General features: G+C 40.1%; 1 protein-coding gene across 12 annotated transcripts in view; it reads right to left on the bottom strand.

The window, feature by feature from the left end:
• Window positions 1-2134: 2134 nt before the first annotated feature.
• CCDC148 (coiled-coil domain containing 148) overlaps window positions 2135-15099 on the bottom strand; it is a 325980-nt gene continuing 313015 nt past the window's right edge. For all 12 annotated transcript variants that reach the window (XM_074363720.1, XM_074363726.1, XM_074363722.1 and 9 more), the window contains 3 exons: window positions 11079-15057; window positions 6811-6875; window positions 2135-2884 (listed from right to left, as the gene is read on the bottom strand). The gene's annotated coding sequence lies outside the window, so the exon portion shown is untranslated. The remainder of the gene's footprint in view (window positions 2885-6810; window positions 6876-11078; window positions 15058-15099) is intronic.

Below are 15099 nucleotides of genomic sequence, written 5' to 3' on the forward strand. Positions count from 1 at the left end.
AAAAAATATAGAAAGACTGCTTATTTAAGAAATAAATGGAATAAAAAAATTAACCAACTATCAAAAACAACAAACTTTCCACAAGGAGAACTTTAGGCACAGACTTTTTAAATGTTCAAGCATTATGGGAAAAAACCAAAAAACAAACAAACAAAAATCCTTTGAGGCTTTTCCTAGAGACGAGAAATTATGATTTTTAAAAAGATTTTGTGTCTCTTTAACGTGATTTCTCGCTTATACAGTAGTCCTCCCATATTTGCAGCAGATAAATTCCAAGACTCCCCAGTGGACGCGGGAAACCACAAATAGTACCGAGCCCTACATGTACTACGCTTTTTCCTATATGCACACACCTATGACAAAGCTTAATTTGTAAATTATGCACAGTAAGAGATTAACAACAATAACTAATAATAAAACAGAACAGTTTTAACAATACACTGTAATAAAAGTTAAGTGAATGTGGCGTCTTTCTCAAAGTATCTTGAACAAACGTAATGCCTTTTCCGACTTAACTAAGCACTTACCACGCGCTGTGGCCATAGCTTTTCCATTCTGAGGTACGACAGCAAGACTATCACGAATTTCGTTTTCCTTCTTCACAGCTTCATGGAGAGAAGATTCCTTCTTACCGTAGATCTTAGCCACTTCAGCAAACGCTATCTCCCTTTCCTTAAGTTACGAACTTTCACCTTTGCAATTAAAGGGCGCACTTAACAGCTTCCCTTTGGCGTATCTTAATTACCAGCATCACAACTCTTCGGCTTTGGGGTCATTATTAAGTAAAATAAGGGTTACTTGAACCCAAGCACTGTGAAACCCCAACGCAGACCTAGTAACTGCGAGGGCTTCCGAGCGACTAACGGAAAATAAGCGGGACAAGGGGAAGATTCAAATCCCGGGCAGGATATCGCGAGATTTCATCACGCTGCACAGAACGGCCCACAATTTAAAGTTTGTAAATTCTTTATTTCTGGAATTTTCCACATATCATGTTCGGACCTTAGTTGACCTTGAGTAACTGAAATGATGGAAAGCAAAACCTTGGATAAGAGAGGACAGCTGGAGCGTTGCAGGAATGCCATTCTAAAGTGTAAACGTACTATTTTGAGAAGGTCATTACCTTTTCAGCTTATTAGAAATAAGCCAATGTGAGATTAGTAATTCTCTTTCGGAATGCTTAATTACTTGTTTGATTCTGTTGTGTGCGAGGCATAGAGTAGGTGTGCAGTCAATGTTTGATGAATTATAAGGAATACCTAAATAGCTTTTACAAGGTCCGGAGAAGTGGAAAGGAATGTTATTTGACTTGGGTTAACACTGGACTTTTTCCTAAATACACAGTTGTTTGAAGGCTTTACTCAATAAAATACTGTACTGGTACAATGAAGTAGTGGGTATCCCGTTTCCCCAAAGTTAATGACTTTCTCAAGCATTTGGCTTTCTTACCATACGATTAGCACCATTATTTCTAGGCCAATCAATAGGAACAATTCCAAGATTAAGAGCAATTTGGATCGTTATTCTCCTTTCATCACATATTCATTCTTTTCTGTTTGAATAAGACCTGCAATCAGTGGTATTTACCAATCTTTACGGGGAAACCTTACACCAGTGATTATTCTTGTCTTTGCAGGTATTAAACGCCATTTCAAATATCCTTTCAATAATTTTGTAGTAGCTAATGAAGTCCATTTTTTCCCCAGATTTTGCAGGCCACTGAAAGCATACTGAACCCCCAAGGGTCTTTAAAGAGTATGTGTTGTTTAATTGGTGGCAGCTGTTCCTTAGAAAGTTACCTAAGTACATAAAAGTGCTTTTTACCCTGTTTAATAGCTTTAAAAAAAAAAAAATCACAGTTTAAGTTATCCTTGACATATATATGGAGTACACAAAGATCCCCTGAAGTTCTTTGATATTGAAAATTTCAAATATTATAACTCACATGTATGCAAGAAATTATAGGACAGTACCCTTTAATTTTGGATTTAGTTACTAAAACTTAAAATATATATATATATATATATATATATATATATATATATATATATATATATACACACACACACACACACACACACACATATACTTTTGGTACTCTGGATAAATTTCTTCAAGAGAAGTTATTAATTTATTGTAGTTAATTCTAAAGCATATACACTCTATATTCCTTGGATGAAACATTTTCCTGCTTTGTCTTTGAATTCTTTCCAAAAATCATTAAGTACTGGATACATACAGTAATAGTAGATATGCTTAAAATGTCACTATTAATCCAGTTTATAGCCTCTAACATTTTCCACGAGGAATTTCAGAAAGAAAACCTTACGCAGACATCTAATATCCAAAATAACCAGAGCCAAATATAATGATTTTACAGTTGAAGGATAGCCAAGACGCACATTTTCTGAGTGTGGTTTTTACTGAGAGTCCGCATGTAGATGAAATATGGCTTTTAAGAATATAATCTTCATGGAAAAGGTCTTTCTTGTCACAGCACTGAGCTGACTTTCAAGCCAAGGTCAAAGTCCTTTCTGCAGGTCTATTTTTAGGTTTTCCATTTCTCAACAGGAAGCTCCTGGTTTTGAGTTAGTGTGACGCAGACTGCATCGTGCTGCAGAAAGAAGAGGGACGCCTCCTCTCTGCGGCTTTCCCTGCTTCTGTCTTTAGACTTCCTGTTTCATGCATCCCAGGGACGGGTTGTCACTCTCCCACTTGCCCGCCCCCTGTGGTCACCCTGCCGCATTAAGCAGGGTGGTCTCTGAGATGGCAATGGCATACTCGGGGCTCTTCTTCCTTTTGTCCTTTTTGGATTGTCTGAAAGAGTGGTGACCTTATGTTATGGTTATTAATCAAGAGTTGTCCTGCTCTTCAAACTGTCAACCTGAAGGCAAAAGCAGTGAGGTCAAAGTGATTTAATTTAGATTGAGATGGAAGAGACCAGGAAACAAGAGCATGTTGAAAAAAAAAGTCAAATACCATTCATTTATTTTTGAAATTGAATACAGAGCACATAGAAGTCTGTAACAAAAAAATAAATCAATGCATTTCCATTTCATATTATGGCCTTTCACTGGAAGAGGCAGAGTGATGAAGATGAAAGGATCAGAGAGAAAGACAAGCCAGCAACCTTGGTGTGAGCAGAATCTTAGGGGAAAATACCTAACATAATAAGCATGCATTTTTCCCCCCAAAAGGAATCACTTGGTTTTTAAAACAAGTATTTTCTAAATTTGTTATTAGCAGTGCTTTGATTTTGTGAAAAGTTTAGAAGCATATACATCCATAAAATATTTTTTCCTCAGTTTTTACTGAGGAAAGATTTCAATATTCAGTTCTGGATGCTGGAGACTATTGCATCCTTGCCTGGCGCCTCGTAAAATTTTACTTTCATTGCAGAGCAGCCCCACCTGGTGGTTATTTGTAAACTTTCCACTAAAGATACGTTGCATTTTCACAGTCATGGGCAGAAGTGGGATCCTCTGTTTTCATTTTCTCTGTAGGCGGGAGGAAGTTGAGCAAGAAAGAGGAAAGAGCATGCATCAGTTCAGTTTAAAAGGCCACAGACCAGAGAGGGGAATACATGGCAGGGATTCAGTACATGTGGGTTGAATTAACGTTGCTTGAAGGGAGAGTTGGGCTCAAGGCTGAGAGGGAGTCCGATAAAGTCCCTCCAAGGGAGCATTGCCAGCTCCCTTGCTACCCTGCAAAAGCGCTGCACCTTGTGCCTGTCTGCACCACCAGGCCTCGGAGGCTTTCCATCTCTGCATCCCTACCTCTTAACATGGAGCTTTGCAATGCCAGGCCCCTGGAGAGGACTCTGGTTTCACCTGGCAGAAACACAGCTGGAACTAGCTTCCAGGAAGATAACCAAATTAGCCAGAGGTACAGAAGTGGTCAACGCAGAGAGAGCTGAAGCAGGGATGTGAATGCCAGCAGGATTCCTCCATCCTGAGTGTCTGAGTATCTCTGCTTGTTGCCTCAGTTTTCTCCTCTGCTTCTTAACTGGTGCTTGGCTGCTCCCAGACTCATATCTTCCCAGCTCTCTATCTGGAGGGAAGACGATCTCTTTCCCAGCCAAGCTTTGAGAAAAGCCAGAGAAGAAGTCTGATTGGCCTGTTTGGGGCCACATGACTACCCTTTGAGCAACTGCAATGGCCAAAGGAGTGAGATACATTGATTGGCTAAGCTTGAGTTGGCCACTGGTCAGCCAATCACTGTGGACAGGATGCAGGGTTGTATGAAAGGACAGAATATCTGTCCAGAGGAGGGAGAGAAGGTGCAGTTCCTCTAGAGAAGGAGATGAAAAGATCGACACACCCATCTGAAATAGATTCCCTCCTTCCCTCTCCTGTCTATGTCCATCACATCACCCAGTAAATATCTGCTTGATAAATGAAAGATTTTCTAGATGAGTAGGAGATCCCAGGGTAGGTGTAAGTGGTACTGAGATGGGGGTTGGGGTGTTGGCTATTTTCTGGAGCTGGTGACATCACAAATTCCCTTCCTTTAGGAAACTCTGGGGCCTTTCCCCCTCCCTGGATATGGTCATGTATGTTCTTCTTTCTTCATTATAGCTTAAACCAAGAATTCTGGCTTTTCTCTACTTGACTCAGAAAAATACATTCTTCATTCTTTGGGTATTTTCTCCTCCTCAGTTCTGACTTTGGTGTTGGTCATGCCTTCCTGAGAATAATAAAAAATAACAACCACGAGGAAGTTTCAAAGGTTTGATAATCTTACTGAATTTCCCTTTTAAGATATTAGAAAGATGCACAAAATCCAAAGGAAGTTTTCCCTCCATAACATTGCTTTGATTTTATTTAAATACCTAAGCAACTCAGGTTGCTAAAATAATTCAAGTTCACTTTTGCTTTTCAATGTAAAATTTCATTTTGAGCATTTGTTTTCTTAGATCTTGTAAACATGATTTTGAGTCTTTATAATATTTCATTGTATTTTTTCCATAACTATGTATCTTTCCATAACCATGTTCTTGGAATTTTGGTTATTTATAATTTTTATTATTATAAATAACATTGTGATGAATTCCCTTGTGATCTTTTATCATATCTTTGATTTTCCCTAAAAAAGATATCTTGAAAACAGGATTATTATATTAAAGCATATGAATCTTTTTATACATGTATTCCATTTTCCCCTCATCATAACCTTTTTGTAATTCTTGATCACAGAAATTTAGTCAGCTTCACAAAGATACATGTACAAGAATGTTCAATGTAGTATTGATCATAATAGTGAAACATTTAGAATAACATACACTTTGACAGTTAGGGTTTAAATAAATCATGATAGAATCATTGAGTGGAACATTATACAGCTATTAAAATGGTGATGTAGAGTTATACTTATTTGAGTTTTTCCTCTTTTTTCTTTAAGTGTTATTGAGATATAACTGACAAACAGCACTGTGTAAGTTTAAGGTGTACAGCATAATGATTTGCCTTATATACAGCATGAGATGATCACAACAGTTTAATGAATATCCATTATCTCGTAATGATACAAAATAAAAGAAATGGAAAAAAATTTATCCCTTTTGGGATGAGGACTCAGGATTTATTCTCTTGACAACTTTCATATATAACACACAGCAGTGTTAATTGTATTACTCACTCTGCACATCACATCCCTAGTACTTATTTACTTTATAACTGAAAGTTTGTGCCTTTTGACTGCCTTCATCCAATTCTCCTTCCCCTCACCCCCTGTCTCTGGTAACCACAAATCTGATCTCTTTTTCTATGAGTTTGTTTGTTTTTGAAGTATACTTGACCAACAACACTGTGCTAGTTCCTGGTGCAAAACACAGTGATTTGATATTTCTATACATTTCAAAGTGATTACCACAATAAATCTACCATCTACTATCATACAAAGATACTATATAGTTATTGACTGTTCCCCACACTGTACATTTCATAACTGTGACTCATTTATTTTGTAACTGCAAGTTGTACTTCTTAATCTCCCTCACCTATTTCACTCATTCCCCCATTCCCCTCCCCTCTGGCAACCACCTGTTTGTTCCCTGTATCTCTCACTGTTTCTGCTTTATGCTTGCTCATTTGTTTTTTAGATTCCACAGATAAGTGAACTCATACAGTATTGTCTTTGTATGTTTAACTTATTTCACTTAGCATAATACCCTCTAGGTCCATCAATGTTGTTGCAAAAGGCAAGATTTCTGATGCCTGTTGGCCATTTTTATTTACTTAACAATAATTCACATTTTTCTGTGTTATGGACATTTTAATGGCACACAGCTATCCTATTATGTGGATGCATATTGTAACTAAGCAAGTTCCCCATTGTTGAAACTTTAGATTTCAATTTATTCTATTTTAATTAATTCTTATACAAAATCTTGGTGCACATATCCGATGCAGGCATGAAGTGCCCACGTTTAGACGTATGTTATAACTTCTAAAGATTTAGACCTGTGGTACATGGACCTCTGTTTGCACTCTTGCCTGGGCCTCAGGATGTTAGGGGTGGGTCTGGATGACAAGGATCAGATATTTACTCCCAGATGTGGAAAGGCCTGGGCAGGGAGGGGCTTAGTAAGGTGAGAGGACAGCACATCGTTCATGACCTTCTCTCCCTCCCAGAATGGTAAAATGAAAACTGAAGCATAACCTCGAGTTGGGAAGCCAGCAGTGTGCTTTGGGGCAACTCACTAGGAATAGATGTGTTTGGTGAGGAAGAGACATTATGGGTGCAGAGTCCCTGGCTGGCAACAGGAACTCAATCTTATTAGTTCTTTTTGCTGAGAAGAAGGGTGCTTACCTACGGGTCTTCCAGGCACCTTTACATATTGGGATAAAAACCCCTTCATGCAGCAAGACAGGGGGCTGTGAAGAGAGAGCAGCAAATGAGCACATGCCGGGGAAGGAACGTTTTGTACCACTTGTTTGTACAAAAGGCAAGCTCAGGGGTTTGGTTTTATGTTGTTCACACAGTAAAGTCACAGACAGGGGCTTCCCAAGAGACAGTCTTCTGTAGCCACTGTCTACCCTGAACAGTTCCGAGAGCTGCCTTTTGCGCCCAGAGGCGGCAGAAGCCTGCTTCGGCAGGGTCCCTGACGGGGAGGAACTGAGCTATTTAGGAATGAACTACCCACCTACTGTTAAGTAATGTTCTGTCTCCAACAGAGTCCTTCCACGTAGGAAAATGTGCTGTGCACTTGGCTGCAGCCTTTACTACGCATCTGCTTGACGAGGTTGAACTGCAGCTCTGAGGCCCAGCTCCGAACCAGCAAGTGGTCCCTGAAGACTGCCGGCATTAGGAGCCGGACTACAGCTGCGCTGGGTGCGGGTAGCAGCGAGCCCACTAGGAGGGTCTGGTGCAATCAATTAGCAAAGTGAAGCGGGGGAGCCTCTCAGTGGATGATTGCCTCTCCTAGAACAACCCCATCTAGCAATACTCCCCAGAGTTATTCAAGCAGTGCTGGGCTCTGGAGCATGGGCCTTGCTCCAGTTTTAAGCTGGAAGGTAGTAAAGTTGAGTTATGGGCGTCCCAAAATCCAAGCAAAAGCCACGGTCTCCTTAACACAGTTTTCCAATAGTACTCCCCATCTCAGTAAAAGTACAGTTAATCTGGACCTCCCCCCACCCCTTAATGTTAGAAAAGAAATGTGTTTCTGATAATCAATGATCCTTTTGCTGCACAACTATATTTCATCAGGACTGTGGTTGGCAAATTGCTGCCGCATAGCATAAAACAAAGCAATGAAACATAAGACACGCACCCTGTTTATTTTGCTACTGGTGGACACAGTTGTTCCCTATTATCAGAACACAGAAGCAGCCACACAAGCAGAATCATACCAAATTCTATCACACCTTCCACCCCAACACAACAAAACAACCAAACCACTGAGTTTCCAGGTAACTGCTGGGTCACAAATTCTTTTGCAAATTATGCTTACATTCCAAGAGCCCTTGGGTTATATGGTGATAGAGTACCTTGGATGCTTGGCCAAGCTGATCTGTAGGAGGCAGAGAACTCGGTTTGGCAACAGTAAAGATAATAAAATTACCCATATTCCTATCTCTTAAGGAATCTTTTGCACATCATTTCATTTATCTTGCTTATGGTCATAAAACAACAACAACGTTTTTTTTTTTAAATGAGAGATCTCTTTTTTTATTCTTTTTTTTGTTGAAGAGTAGTCTACTTAAAAATGTTAGTTTCAGGTGTACAGCAACTTGATTCAGTTATACATCTACATACATATATATTTTTTTTCCAGATTTTTTTCCATTACAGCTCATTATAAGAAATTGAAAATAGTTCCCTGTGCTGTAGAGTAGGTCCTTGTTGTTTATCTATTTTGTATATGATAATGTGTATCTGTTAATCCCAAACTCCTAATCTAGCCTTCTCTACCTCCTTCCCCTGGTAACCACAGTTTGTTTTCTATGTCCGTGAGTCTACTTTTGATTTGTAAATAAATTTGTATCTTGAGAGATGTCTTTTTTAAAATGTCAGTTGAGAAAAGATTTTTATCAGTCCTTTCCATTAAGACCCTCTTTTAGTCTCCTGGGTATTTACTGAGTACCTTGCAGGGAACTCTTTATTTATTTATTTTTTTGCAAGGAACTCTTCAATGTGCCACCTTGTACAGAAGTTGATGGGCAGTCTATGTTAGCAAAAAATACTCTGTGAGCTAGATAGCCCCATGAAGTTCTACACCACTGGTGTATTTCTGCTACTTCATTTTTTTTAAAAAATGAGTTCAAGAAACAAGCGCTGTGGGCGTAGTTTTGATTACCCAAGGCCGTACCCTCTTCCTGTGGAATTTGAACTTGAGATTAGCTCAGGCAACCTTGATGATTGCTAGCCTTCATCTCTAATCCTGGAGGGAGACCAGGGGTTTCTCAATAATTAAGTGTTGAGATGGTCCCCTTCCCTCCTCACCTCACAAGCTGCATCAGGTGGTTGCTGTTTTAGGCATAAGTCCAGTCCTCTTCAGTCCTCCCCCCTGCACAAAAAGGAGAGCCAGGGAAGGGTGACTAGACTGTAAATGCTCATTAGGGTGCCGTGCACTCGCTTCTGTGCATGCAGTATGTTAATAAGCCAAGATATTACGGCAGAGGGTCCATAACTAATCTACCGTAATAAATAAGAGTAACAGCAGTGCTACCAGTATATTCTATGGATATTATGTGCTGCTGGCAAAGTGTGACATTTTGAATAAACTTTATTCTTGAGGTATTTAAAAAAACATAAAGGCAGTAATGAAATATGGAGCACAACATTAGTTGACAGCAATTCCTGCCTCCCAAGACGCTGCTAAATAACCAGAGTTTAAATCTTCATCTTGAAATATACAGCTCTTCTACGATTTTAAGTGAGTTGTAAAACTTTAATGGAGTGTACCCTAACTTTATTTTTTAAATATTCTCCACGTTTTTAGTAAAGGTGACCCAGAAGTACATTGTGAACAATAAAACAACATATTTAAGCTATTAAATTCACCTCTCTAGCCAATATATATATAAGCCTTTCTGGTATGGACATCTCTCCAGGATGGAAGTGGGAATAGGGAAGAACCTGGAATTGACCATTTACCCAAAACCTACTGATTTTAACTCCAGAAGTGACTGGGTTGTACTTCAGATGGGCAAACTTAAAATTTCTGATATGAAGATGAATATATGTATGTAAATGCACGACAAGGACATTGTGCTGTACACCAGAGATAGGCACGTTGTAACTGACTGTACTTCAATAATAAATAAAATAACATATGATACCGGGGGGGGGGGCATTTTTTTGCTGCCAAGTTGAAACGAGGATTCAAAAGCTAACACGACTTGTAAAAACTTAGAGAAAGTCAAATATTTGTATACCTGAGTGTTGAAATTGTGAAAAGTTCATACTCCCAAGTCCTGGCTTGGAGTTGTTGTTTTTGGACGTGAGAAGGCTGATTTAGGCCTTTGGGATGAGTTCACGCCCATATAAGGAGAACTAATTTTAAGTTAAAAAACTAATTAGGATACTCAATTTTTATTTAGTCTCATCACTGAGTTGTGATTCTCTGATTATATCAAACTCCTGTATATTTCTTCGTGAAGTACAATTTACTTTCTACCTTTCTTTGTTTCTTCTTTTCAAGTGTACATTCTTTGAAAATAGCTCTAGTCTATTAAATACATATAGTGTGTATGTAAGTGTATTCTATGGGTATAATGTGCTGCTGGCAAAGCGTGACATTTTGAGTAAACTTCATTCTTGAGGTATTTTAAAAAACAAAGGCACTGTATATCTATCTATCTATATATAATGTGTATAAAATATTTTATGTATATAAAGTGTATACACACAGTGTGGCCTCCAGCTTAACACGGTATGTGCAACCTCGTTTGGATGTTATGACAACAGTGCTTTAAAAATGAGAAAACAAGTCGTCTGTTTATTTCTTCTCTTTCCCACTGAAGTTACCTACAATAACTAGACTGTATCATAACCAATGAAAAGCATTCAGTTAAGTTTTTTTTAATGTGATGCCATATTAAGCATTATCCAAAGAACACTAGTTTTAGCCACTGACTAAAAAGTTCTGCTTTCTGCGAACTCTCATGAAATAGCTACTCCCCAAAACATTTACTAAGACTGCAACTGTTTCCCCAATTCGGGGGTCTTGTTAAGACTAACACCCTCTGCTTCAGAATTTATAGAGGACAGGGAACGCGGCACTGTGTCTTTTTTCCTCAATCGGACTCTACTGTGTGAGCATTAGTTTCCTTTTTTCAGTACTCCACTGCTCCTGCCGTCTCTTTTCTCCCTCAATTCGCAGCCTCGGTTTGTTGCGAAGGGCAGAAGCCAAGGCGGAATCCAGCCCACTGGGTTCAGAGGCTACGAGACTGGAAGGTTTCGGCCTTTAGCAGAAATGTGCTACTTAGTCCCCCCGGCTGGAGAGCCGGTGTGCAGTGCAGACACACGCATTTCATTTCAGGCAATGTTAGGTGAACAGTCAAGTTTTCAGTGCGAGGGAAAAAGGAAATCCTTTCTGTTTTGTCAATAGACTCTTCCACTCCTATCATACTCACCGGAGGAGTAGGAGAGAGAAAATCAGAGAAGAGTGGCGACGAGAAGGAAGGAACAGGCAAGGCGGTGAGATGCACAAGGCGGAGGAAGCCGGAGAGACTCCAGGATCCAGTGCAGACGCGGCAGCCCCCGAGGGGCGGGGCCGAGGGGAGGAGAAGGCGCGCTGGTTGGTGGGGCTGCGGGGGACCGGGGACGCGCGCGCGGCCTCTTTCACGCCACCGCTTTCTTTAGGCTTCACCCCATCATTCACAGGACACCTCTAATGTCTTCTGTCACAATTTGAAAATAATCCGTACATCTATCAAAATTCATCAAATTGTACATTTGAAATATGTGTGGTTTACTGTACAGGAACCAAACCACAATAAAGGTGTTAAAAGAAAAAGAAAAAGTAATCCAACCATCGTTTTGCTTTAAAAAAAAAAAAAAATTGAAAAGCTCTTCCACCATGGCCTGTGCAGGATGTTTCTCAATAATTTTTATATCCTCCAAAGTGGAAGGAATTCAAATCCTCTAAAATATACACACATAGAAATTTTGACTTACAAACAAAATGCGTACCTTATTTTACAAATATCCCTGTAGTGTAACTATTCTTGAACTATTTCAAAGGACTAGCATTAAGGCGCTTTTTGGAGTGATGGATCCGTATCCTGAAGGTAGTTACACAAATGTATACACATGTTAAAATTCATATAACTATATACTGAAAAAAGTCAATTTCACTGTATTTTTAAAAGTAAAATAAAATACAACATTTCATTGCCACAAGAAGAAAAAAAAAGCCCAACTCCCTTGTAAGATCCAAGGTCTCTCTCTCTGTAATTAGCATGAAGGCTAAGGTGGCTGTTTGGAAAGGAATAGATGTGCTTGAAAGGTCCAGACCTACTCTACTAAAACAATAATGCCCCCAGTGAAACAACACTTGTTAAACACTGTGAGAGTCCCCCAGAGTCACTTTCCTTGAGGAGTAGGTGTGTTCTGTTTTCCCCTCTGGGTGTTCAAATAGACCGAAATTCAGGAGGTCTGTGCCCTCTTCTCGACTTTGCATCTCACTTTCCTTGAACCTCAGTGGTCCTGCTTTGCAAAGCGGGGCTCATTACTTTCCGGGTTCTTCAGCCAGGTTGGTATGAGGATCCCCTCAGATGAGGTCTGGGGAGAGAGCGATGTAAACTGCCCCACGGGTAAGTACAGGCATTAATAGAACCAGCTCTGTGTTCCCTCAAGTCCAAAGATCCAACAGCAGGCTCGGGGGGGGGGCATTTCTGCTCCTTTGCTGAAAAGGAGAAACAGAAACGGAATTGGTCTTCTCTTATTCCCCAGGAGACTGTAAATGTTGAGACTCCCAAGCACTCTCTAAAAAGCCCTCACTCGCACAGCCTGATGCCCCAGGAAGAAAGGAGGATGCAGCGGGAGTAACGTCCAGGGAGCTGGAGAAGCCCGGCAGAGCAGGGATGAGAAGGACTCCAGGCGCAGGCCGAAGTTCAGATGGCACATGCTGAAATTGTCTATTTGCAGCTGGGAACAAAGTGCTCCACCGACGTTCCGTGGTGTTGAAAGTAACCCCTGTGGCCAGAGACCATTGAGGCAGCATAACTAAATGGGACTGCTTAGTGTAAGAACTCTGAGATTCTTTTGACTCATTTCTCTTTTTCCAACTTTTGAAAGCTATGTGATTACAGGGAGATATTTCAGTGTCATGGAAAATGGAAATGGATGCCCAGCTTCAGAGCAAGCAAAGAATGGTGAGAATGGTGGCCACTTACATGGGTAAAGGGGACAGATGCTACTTGACTACAGACTAGGGGTTCTTAACATTTATTGGGCCCCTTTGGCAGCCCAGTGAAGTCTCTGGATCCCGTCTCAGGATGATGTTTTTAAATGAAATAAAACACATAGGACTACAAAGGAAACTATGTCAAACTACAGAGATCCATAGATCTAGATTAAAGACATTTGTCTCAGTACAGCAGTATGGGCTTTGTAGTGCCAAATAGTTTGATTTTCTAAGAGAAGCCAAGTTCCAAATTTTCTGATTTTTAAGGGTCAACATTTTTTTTTTTAATTGAGCCAGTCTACTTAAGCACACATCTGAGTTGGGTATGGCTGCTGGTCACCCCTTTGATACCTTCTTATTAGAGACTATAGGAGACTCCTTGTAAACAAGGGTGAAGATCCCACATGATGTCAACAGAAAAGACTGGGGACAGTGTCATGACCAAACCAGGGAAAGCCTAACGAATGGCCATTTGTCTGATAGAAGAGGACAAGACATGGCAGAGTGGATGTATGTATCCTGTGTGCTTGGATTCAAGTACACAGCAAGGTCAGTAATTATTTTCCTTCTTTTGCGATCTCAATTTTAACATCTCATCTTTCACATGATTTCCCACTGAGATATTTCGATAGATTTTTTAAAGTTTGACTTTGGGATTTAAGGTTTTTAATTTGCTTTTATCACTTATTTCTACTTACTCTTAGAAAATAGATTTTTCTCCCCCACGGAATAGAAAAAAGGAGAGAGCTGGTGTCATGCTATCAGCATAGAAAGGTAATATATGGGAAGTCACAAAAGGAAAAAGAGAGGGTGAAGTCTCTACTTCAATTTCTACTTAAAATTTCTTAAAATAATCTCTAGAAAAGATTTTTATCTGTTCTGAACATAATTGAAATAAGGTAAGATCAGATAATTGTCATTTTATACAATTAGAAAATATATTGATTTCTCCAAAGAGTCATGGGATCCATATACACTTACTTACAAAAGGGTGCCCACATTCCAATAAACGGAAGCCACACCATAAGGCCCGGAAGTTACTTTTTCAAATGGAGTCAGTGAAGTGTGTAGCTTCCTAGATCAGTGGCTTCTAAAATTTTTGACCACCACATGAAGAGAAGTATATTTTACATCATGACATACATTTATTTATATGATATATTTATATATTTATATGATATATATTTATGCATGACATAACATATATTCATATTTTATAAAGATAAAAGTTCCATGAAATAGCACTTACCCTTATTAAGAGACGTGTTGTCTAAATTTATTCTACCCTGTTCTATTTCATTTTAAAATGTTGGTCTGAACCCACTAAATTGATGCACGACACTCTAATGGGCTGTGATTTGCACTATGACAAACAACGTTAAGGCATGGTTCTTCAACCCGAGGCAGAGCCCCCCATTCCCAGGTTCTCTCCAAAAACTGCAAGGCCCCTCAAGTCTGGACCAGGTCCTTCTTTCTTCATCCAGGCTTATTCAAAGACTAGGTGTGGAGGTTCTGGGCAATAATCAGCTTCTATCCCCTTAATTATTTGATTTCTTTATTCACTCATTTTTTCATTCCTAGTTTCATTTATTCAGTGAAATATTTATCGAATACTCACTATGTGGCAGATACAGGTCTTACCTCTAGGGCTACAGGCATATAAACAGATAACGTCACATGTTAAGAACTGAGCTGGGTATGCCCAGGTAGCGATGGGGGGGTCACAGAGGAGTGGCACCTGGTGGCAATGAGCTTGAAACAGTAAGGAGAATGGGCCGGAGGAGGCCTCTGACTAGACAATCTCGTGCAGGCATCTTGGTGCCCTCCAAAATAGGCTCCTGGGTAGCAGGTGGGTCCGTGGACCAGGGGCCTAGGGTCTGGGCAGGGCATGGGGAGGGCACCTGTCATCACAGACAGGTGAGCTGAAGTCTTTGGAGAGTAGTGGAGGGAGAGGAGAGGAAGTGACGAGGTCATGGGGTTGTGGGAGATTTGAAGGGCTCTGGGCCCAGCGCTCAGTTTTCCTCCCGCAGAGATTTGACATTGCGAAAGCGTGTTATTTTCATGTTGACAGAAGATCTTGTGCTTCATTGTGACACTTCCCAAGAATTAATTCCTCCAAACACCAAAGACTTAATCCTGAATTTGGAATGAACATAGGGCTCCCAAGATCGCTTCTCAGGAAGAGTCTCTTCTGCGTCTGAAAGCTCAAAATTACAAGATCACAGAATGTTAGAGCTGGGAAGAAA

This window comes from Camelus bactrianus, chromosome 5 (assembly GCF_048773025.1).
Source record: "Camelus bactrianus isolate YW-2024 breed Bactrian camel chromosome 5, ASM4877302v1, whole genome shotgun sequence".
NCBI classification, from domain to species: domain Eukaryota; kingdom Metazoa; phylum Chordata; class Mammalia; order Artiodactyla; family Camelidae; genus Camelus; species Camelus bactrianus.